The sequence below is a fragment of the Sprattus sprattus genome (genome assembly GCF_963457725.1).
Source record: "Sprattus sprattus genome assembly, chromosome: 10".
NCBI lineage: Eukaryota > Metazoa > Chordata > Actinopteri > Clupeiformes > Clupeidae > Sprattus > Sprattus sprattus.
Genome location: NC_137908.1, coordinates 18,692,629 through 18,702,484, shown reverse-complemented (window position 1 = coordinate 18,702,484; position 9,856 = coordinate 18,692,629).

Sequence of the window (9,856 nt, the reverse complement as noted above, 5' to 3'; positions counted from 1 at the left end):
TTTCATTTAGTCATTTAGCTGCAGATGCTTTTGTCCAAAGCGACGTACAAGAGAGAACAATTAAGCTAAGACGAAAAAAAACCTGTGTAACAATTAATACTACTTTACATTAGAGAATAGAAAGAAAAATAAGTGCAACTGCTGAAGTGCAAGTTAAGCATTTGTCAAGGTGCCAGTTAGGAAGGGAGGTGTTCTCTGAAGAGTTGGGTCTTCAAGAGATTCTTGAAGGTAGAGAGGGACGCCCCTGCTCTGGTAGTACTGTGAAAGAAATGTTCTTTATTCATTTTATCATAATGTGTTTTAAGGTTTTAAATGGATTATCCATCTGGTTCTGTGTTCTGTTTCTATGTTCTGTTAAGAGGAATGCTGAGTCTGTGAGAAAGCAAGGAGTGTGAAACCTTATTACCTCAACAGAAAGCTCACGACCTGATAAGAAAGGGGGTTGCTTGAAGTCACCTGAGAACAGCATTGTTTAGGTGCTATGCACACGAAGTCTAGGGCCTCCGAATCGGATTTACTTTTCACACCAATCGAATCTTTTAATTTCGTAAATACGGAGGCTGGCAACGAGAGATTTGCGTAAACACGGAGGCAGCAGATTGTGGTAAACCGACTGTAGTACATACCTCACGCCTGTGGGTGGCGCTTTAGCGCTTTATTTACACAACTGAAAAAACGTGAAAAGCCTAGAAGAAGGTACTTCACAGCACGAGGATAAACACATTACACAAGACATTCAAGCTCCAATTAACAACATTACATTATGATAGTTAATATCAGTGGTCAGACTAAAGGATATGCGAAAATGAATTCTTTTTTCTATTGATAATAAAGAGTTTGGAACAGTAACATGACATGTCTGTCATCCCATTTCCCATGATGCATTGCTCCGAGCATTTTACATACATTTATGAATAAAAAAGCAAATTAAATCGCTGGCCAATTTATATTTGTGGTCATGAAAGTTATGTTACGTCTGAATAAGAAGAATTAGATCAAGATAGGGGGCTAATCAAAAATCAGAAGACTGGGTTAATGTTAGTGAATTCGAGGCCCACCACGAGTGAGATTTTGAGGGAGAACAAGTTATATATATATTGGTTGGAGATGGCAAAAAGATCACGTGGGGCAGTGACGTCATCAGGTTGCGTGAAACCGTACAGACGAACACCAGCCCCCATTCAAATCTACTCACTTTCTACCCCGGACTGCGATCGTTGCGGAAACAAGGTGCGGATAGAGAGTGTTCGTATGTATGATAGGGCTATCTGTATTAGCTATCCGTATCAGATTGACAAACTAGGCTCCATGTAAACGACCTCTAAGTTGCAACTCCTAGGCTGAAGCACTGTGTTGAAACTGAAACTGATTTCGTGGATGTTTACTTTGAGATTGCAATAGTGATTGATGATGCCATGTGTTCTGTAAGGTGCTATGCACACGAAGTCTAGGGCCTCCGAATCGGATTTACTTTTCACACCAATCGAATCTTTTAATTTCGTAAATACGGAGGCTGGCAACGAGAGATTTGCGTAAACACGGAGGCAGCAGATTGCGGTGAACCGACTGTAGTACATACCTCACGCCTGTGGGTGGCGCTTTAGCGCTTTATTTACACAACTGAAAAAACGTGAAAAACCTAGAAGAAGAGACTCAAAAGCACAAGGTAAAGGAAGCAGCAAACGGATAAACAAATTACACAAGACATTCAAGCTCCAATTAACAACATTACATTATGATGGTTAATAAAATCAGTGGTCAGACTAAAGGATATGCGAAAATGAATTCTTTTTTCTATTGATAATAAAGAGTTTGGAACAGTAACATGACATGTCTGTCATCCCATCTCCCATGATGCATTGCTCCGAGCATTTTACATACATTTATGAATAAAAAAGCAAATTAAATCGCTGGCCAATTTATATTTGTGGTCATGAAAGTTATGTTACGTCTGAATAAGAAGAATTAGATCAAGATAGGGGGCTAATCAAAAATCAGAAGACTGGGTTAATGTTAGTGAATTCGAGGCCCACCATGAGTGAGATTTTGAGGGAGAACAATTTATTTATATACTGGTTGGAGATGGCGGAAAAGATCACGTGGGGCAGTGACGTCATCAGGTTGCGTGAAACCGTGCAGACGAACACCAGCCCCCGTACCGATTCAAATCTACTCACTTTCTACCCCGGACTGCGATCGTTGCAGAAACGAGGTGCGGATAGAGAGTGTTCGTATGGATGATAGGGCTATCTGTATTAGCTATCCGTATCAGTTTGACAAACTAGGCTCCATGTAAACGACACTTCAAACTCTTCGTGACTGTTAGTTTTTAATTAAGCAAGGTTTCTTATCTTTGGGGGACAGAGACCAGATGGCCACAGAGACCAAGGAGTGGTCAATAGATTTTGTATTGGGATTGGTCAATGTATGTTGTTACCGCTGTTAATTCTAATAAAAGCATATGTAGCCGGCTGAGAGTTCAGAGGTGATGCGAGATGGCGTCAAATACCTCTCCGCTTCTCGGCCGGAGCGTAATAGATCTGTTAAATACTTTACTTCTGGTTTGTGGTGTCATTTTATTCTAAGTAATTCAAACAACTTAGCAGAGTTTAGGATTTTTTCCTGACAAGTACTAGGCAGTTTGTTCCACCAACGTGGATCTACAAATGACAATAGTCTGGATTGCCATGCTTGCAAAGGTGGCAGTGCCACACGACGCTCACTAGACGAGCGCAGCGTCCTGGCTGTAACATTTGCCCTAACAAGAGCATTTAGGAGGTGGGAGCAGAACCAACGAGCAGTCTGTAGATACCTAAATAGGTGTAGTTGCATGTTTGATACATTTTTGTGTTGCCTATTTTAAAGTTGTCAGGGTTTCCCTGTAGCCTGGAACATTTTCTAAAGACAAGGACTTTTGTCTTTTTGGGATTCATTTTTAGGGCCCACGTCTGATTATATTGCACTGGCATATCAATTCGCCCTGTTCATTATGGTGTTAAATGAACTGCGTTGTGACCGCATCACCATCTCAAACATACATTAATTTTCTTATAATTCCTTACTTATCTAATCAAATATTAGCAGGAGTTGGCTGGGGACAACTGTAACACGCATTATATGTAGATCTGTTGTTTTTTTTTTGTCATACATGACGGATAGAGTGCAAGTATTGTTGATGTTTCTGTTAATCATCTTGTGTTGCGGTCTAGTTTAACTAATCATTGACACCATGTAGGCTTTGTTAATAGTCATAGTGGAGTGGTGGACGTAATTTCAAGGTTTAGTTTGTTGTTTTTCTTTTGGCTGATTTATGACATACCCAGTTCATATATGTGAAGTGTACATTTTTTCCCCAACCATTGTAGCCTGTGTTTCTTTGTTTGAGAAACACACAGACAGTATGTCAGGCGTACAAATGTATGGAAATTGTGAGAACAGAAATTTGTAGAGCAGAAGGGTATTGCTACCCATTCAAACCATACGATTTACTGTGTCACCTCGAGACAAAGGCATAGAACACGGAGCGGCTTGGGATCAGTACTCTTTTTGAGTTGAGTTTTTGTTTTGGGATGAGTACTCACTTTTTTGTTTTAACAGTCTGGTCCAGTATAAGGTTGGTGCACTGTTGGTCCTGGGTCCTACCAGCCATGCTTACAATTTGGATTTAGAGGCAGTTTATCCACCAATGGGTGAGCAATAACCTAATGAAATGAGAAGTTTTAGCGTTGTTTTTTTGCTAAGGCAGGTGTATATAACTGTAAATGTCATACATTTCATTCACGAAGGGATGGGACCAGAAATATACAGGAAACTGGCCTCACTGTTCTGTCATCATGATAAGGTATTCTGTCTTGCAGGTGAATTTGGGTCATCTGCTTTACCGTGTACATCACTGTAGAAAAATATGAATTAAATTAATATTGAGTAGGCATTAGTATACAGAATGTTTTTGGTAAACAGAATAGAAACTGACTTGGACTCTAAACCACCCACCAAACTTTCCAAACTTTGTAATTCCTCTGGGAGGTACATCATGACCAGCCACACTCCACACTTCATGTTTTGTAACTATCTGTGAGACATATTTCCTTTGGCATTGTCCTGTTAACCATACACTAAAGTCTTCTGAAAACACAATAGACACGAGTTAGAAAGTCCAGTTCACACTGTTCCCAGGTTTGATGACGGCCTGTGGAGCTGCAATGTGATGGGATCGCAGCAGCATTCCAGGGGAGTATTAATACCATGTTTTGGTGAAAGCTGATTCATGAGAAAATATGTGATAAGTACACAAAGTTATCCTGAGAAAGTTGGAAGTGCTTTTGTTACTGTGCAGGTTGAATCGTTAGACCCTTGGATACACAGCAATACCAAAACGTATTTCTAAAATATTTGAGCTTTATTAACCAGGTCTAAAACAGGAAAACAATCCTATAAAATGGTGTCAGAGAAAGAAAAACATGAAAACAGACAATTCATCAATTCACAATTTAAAAAAAGTGGCTAGACCAGGCGCCGACAGTAACAATGAATCGTGCAAATCTGCACAGGGCTAGAGTCAATCTAAACAACCATATGTATCTTATAATGGTAAGAATCAATAGGTGCAAAGTCTAAGCAGTGATCAACACTCTGATCAGTATGTGTGAACCAACATGCGAACGTTACAGTAAACGTACCTCATTCATTCGCCACCAGGCTGACATGCTGTGCCTACCGAACACGCTAACAAGCTAAAGCCTAATTTATGCTCAGTGGCGCAAGCGCAGGCGCAAGAGGCCCTTGCAAGCCCCTTGCAAGCCCCACTTTTTACTTTGAATTGAAAAGTTTGCACTCTAAAACTGTAGTGATTATCTTATCATGCTGATTGATATTGAAGCTTTAAAAAAATGTTTTTTATCAAAGACAAAGTGAATGTTAAATTGTGTTGTTTTTTAAGAATAAAGTAAAAATATACTGTGTATTAAATGGCAGAGCCCCCGGTAAGTGCCATGTATGCCCGTGACGAGGTGCTTTTGGGTTCTGAGAACACCCTCATCTGCTACGTCACTGGGTTCTACCCTCCTCAAGTCACGGTGAAGTGAACCAGGAACACGACAACGTGACACAGGGAGTGAGCTCAAGCCAGGTCCACATAAACAATGACTGGGGTGTGTCTCTACAGCAAATAATCTGTGTGACTCATTCCCCATTAACCTGGATATATTATATACAACACAAGGCTTTGCAATCAGTTATGAGCCTCTCAGTCCTAATAGTGTTATAACAATTCATCCTTCCTGTACAACAAGTAATCAAGTATTGCTAACACTTGTCTTGAAAACTGGTGTAACCATCACAAAAATATTGTGGCAGAGCCATCATCATGTAACATAAGAGACAGATGTATGAAATGAGAGTGAAAGTGTTCAGTCTGAGTTTTACTGTCCAGTGTGTGTGTGTGTGTGTGTGTGTGTGTGTGTGTGTGTGTGTGTGTGTGTGTGTGTGAACGTTCTTCTTTGTCAAGGGAAAAGGTATGAGAACAGAACAGACATCACATGACAGTTAATTTCTTTGTCGTTGTATAAATTCAACCAGAAATGCGTTTTGTTCAACCTGGTATGCTTAACACTGACCCTTGCTTTAAATACACTTTTTAAAGCAAGGGGTTAGTGGTTGAGGACTAGCTTTTTTGCACACAAAAAAATACCCAGCACGGACCAAAGGATGCCAATGACCCTAAGATTGTTATATATAATATGATATGTGCTGATGTTTTAAATGTTTCTCCTTTCAGGCATAATTCCCCATTAATCAAAGCCCTCCTGAAATGTACTTCCAACAACTGCAGTTCAAGTTTTTCCTAGCTGGAATATGTCAGGGGTTTTTCATGCTGTTCATGTATGTATACAGGAACAGCTTAGTGGGTATACACTGTGCTCATAGGGTTACTGTTACAGGGGTAAGGAGAGTAGGAACAGAAAAACATGTCGGTAGTGGTAATAATATAGATTGCATATAAATGCTAGCATAAGGTATGGGGTACAGTTAATGTACGGCAGTACGGTGGCGGTGGGCGCATTGGGCCGAGGGTTTCTACTGGTAGATCAGGTGGAGAGACTACAGCAGCGTCCCATAGCGAAGATAGTCTAGACTAGGAGAGAAGGCAAAGACAGATGGACAGATTATGCACGTGTTTAGTGTTGATGGTCAGTTAATTATGATTTACATGATTACTTTTTAGCCTGCCTTAACAACTACAGTGTGTCGTTTTTAGTGATGTCTAGCAGTAGAATAAACATGTTTTTTTTATTAGTGCATAACTACCTATAACTATGAATTGTTGTGTTTTCGTTAGCTTAGAACGAGCCCTTCGTGTCTACATAGGGAGTGGGTCCTTTTCAACAGAGTCCATTTTTATGGCCAATGTAGATACTCGCACATGCTTGTGAAGGGAGGGGTACAAGAAATATTGTACAAAGATTAAGGCAAGACTACCAGATCAATGAGAGCAAGTGAAGTGATCTGTGTAAATCAAAGTGTACTTACTTCAACTTAAAGAATTAAATTAAAGTTCGCTTTTTAAAGTTAAGTTTCCCATTGCTATTTTCCTGTTTTGTGTTCTCTTTTTCACTAGTTTCTGGACTCTCGTTAAGACTTTCATTATTGCCTCAGTCTGCAGAGCGAAGATGCATTGAATAGAAGCGCCCGCTGTCTGTCTCATTCTTTCTCCTGTTTTACAGGAATCTCATGTGTTGATGGACTCTCAGCCAGAGACCTGTTACATTTACTTTAGTGAAGCATCCTTCATTACTATGGGGCGCCGTTTGTAAAATGTTGCACGTTCTAAAATCCTGCTCAGTTTTGGCACATTTAGCATTATAATACGGGGGAAAAAGCACGACAATATTCACATGTCACCTTTTCAAACATTTAGAGAGAAATTGTTGTTTAAGTTGTTGTAAATAAATGTTAATGTTAATGTTAAATGTTATATGTAAATGTTATATATATATATATGTAAATGATAAATGTAAACGTAAATATTAAATATAAACTTAAATGTTTAATGTTATATATAAATGTTAAATATAAGTGTTAAATGTAAATGTAAAATATAAATACTTAAATGTAAACGTAAATGTTAAATGTATATCTAAATGTTAAATGTCCGAATTATGTTCAGTCTACATTTAAGATTTGGCGCCAGAACATTACAATATTTACAGTAATTCGCTCGTGAAGCAACGGGTTTTTTGAATGGAGAAAAGCGCGGTCTTTTATTCACGAGATAACGACAAGACAACAAGATGGCAAGTCCAAATGAATTAGATTTAGCTTTAATTATAGAGAAAGCTGTTGCAGCTGGCGTTAGGGCGGCTCTCCAAAACCGACCTACATTGGGAACAAGTGCTGCAACCAACACCACATCCCGCTCCACGAGCGAATTACCGTAAATATTGTAATGTTCTGGCGCCAAATCTTAAATGTAGACTGAACATAATTCGGACATTTAACATTTAGATATACATTTAACATTTACGTTTACATTTAAGTATTTATATTTTACATTTACATTTAACACTTATATTTAACATTTATATATAACATTAAACATTTAAGTTTATATTTAATATTTACGTTTACATTTATCATTTACATATATATATATATAACATTTACATATAACATTTAACATTAACATTAACATTTATTTACAACAACTTAAACAACAATTTCTCTCTAAATGTTTGAAAAGGTGACATGTGAATATTGTCTTGCTTTTTCCCCCGTATTATAATGCTAAATGTGCCAAAACTGAGCAGGATTTTAGAACGTGCAACATTTTACAAACGGCGCCCCATACATTACAATGGTTTCACTGGTGGAAATGCTAGCTGGTTCGCTAGATGGCACCAAAGTTAAAAGAATGCTGAATGGAACTGGTCCAAGAACAAGCTCCCTGTTGGTTGATGAGGGCTATGAGAGATGCTGTTGGTTGACAACATTGAGAGATGCTGTTGGTTGATAAGGGCTATGAGAGATGCTGTCGGTTGATAAGGGCTATGAGAGATGCTGTTGGGTAATAAGGGCTTTGAGAGATGCTGTTGCCAGAGTGCCAGACGTGGACCCAAAAGTAAACGTAAATAAACAGATTTTATAAAATGAGAAAAAAAATCTTCTTTACACATCTTTGTATCAAAACATTAAGCAAAACAAGGACGTTCCCCCACAGAATCCCAGGTACTTGGACCATCATTAGATCAGTTGATCTAATGATGAGCTCATACATATCATTATCACGAGCAAGACGCGCTCCATGTGCATCATCTTTTTTATTAAAACAGAACTCTTAGTTACACAAAGTTGCACTACTTATAATAGCCAGAAGATGGCGCTGTAGTAATGGGTAATCTAATCTGAGTTGTGGTTTAAAACAGAACGCTAAGTAGTTATGCAAAGTTGTACTACATATTACAGCCAGAAGATGGCGCTGTAGTAGGCGGTAAACGTGAATCTGAATTGTCCTGCTAGTCGTTAACCACATTCAAAGTAACATACTATATACTTTATGTAAATACTTTTCTAAAAGCATCTGATCAAGAGGAGTCTGCAGAGTTTTTCATTTTGGTTCTCTTCACCACACATATCCTGCTCTGTATCACATGAAAGGATCCATGTTCTGTGAGGAGGTCACTGTCTTCCCTGTTTGAATTAATTTGATTTATCAAAGAGGGCAACATTTGTAATTTGTTGTATGACTTTTTATGAATTAATTATCCCAAGAAGGTTGCAAATGTTTGTTTGTGCCTTTCTTAAAGCATCAAATGGAGTTTAAAGTCTACTATGCAATGTTACTGCATTTTGACAAATTATTTAACAAGAAAATATCACGTAAGGAGATGAATAAACACATAACTATGGCAAATAGAGAAGAGAATGTGGATGATTTTCTTATAATAGACCTAGACCCTCCTTGTTGAGAACCAACAATCAAGCTTTTTAGGATGAAATAATATCACTTTGTAAGCAAAGGTGAGTTTGTACACACAATACATCTCCTAGGCCCACACCATCACTTTCATGGCATCAAGCGTGACACCTTTTATAGACATCAGTGTTTTGTTGAAAGAGGATTTTGTCATTCATTAAATGTTGTATAGGCGATTGGTGTGCATTTTATGACAAAAGTCACTGATCTGTCAGTGGAGTGGTTAATTATCTTCCTGGCAAAACTTTAATGTCATGACATATGCATCATACTAGCACATGCACATGTAGAAATAAAAAAATGGATACTCACATTCATCAAGGTATTAAACAGAATTGTTTACATGATGATGATGATGCCCAATTTTGAGAATCCATAATTTTGGTCCTTAATTTAAAATGTTTAAATGCAAATTCTTTGAAAAGTATCTGTCTAATTGTTTTAGAAGCCCTTGAACCTATTGTGTTGTTCAATGTTGCCAGGTTAAGTAAAGTTCTATTCTTGGTTTTAACAAAAAAAGGATACAGTTTCAGCTGTATGAGTTGCTCAGGTCAACCCAGAGATGAGAGGATTCTGGTAGAATACTTTATGACTTCTGTGAGAGATACTGTGGGACAATGAAATCACATGGGACTATAGCAGTGCTGGTAAGATGCAGAAAAGTTACAACTCTGTTGTGCACTGTCTTTCCATCCCCCTGTGATTTATTGGTGCACAAATCGAATTTTGCAGCAGAATAACAAACTGAAACATGCTACTAAACCAAGCCTATTTACAAAAAGAAAAAAGAAACTTGAGCATGTGATGGAGATGTTTTAATAGAAAGTTGTGTCTTGATAGTAGGATGCAGCTGCTTGAAATGAATTCAGCAAGAGGATGGGAGTG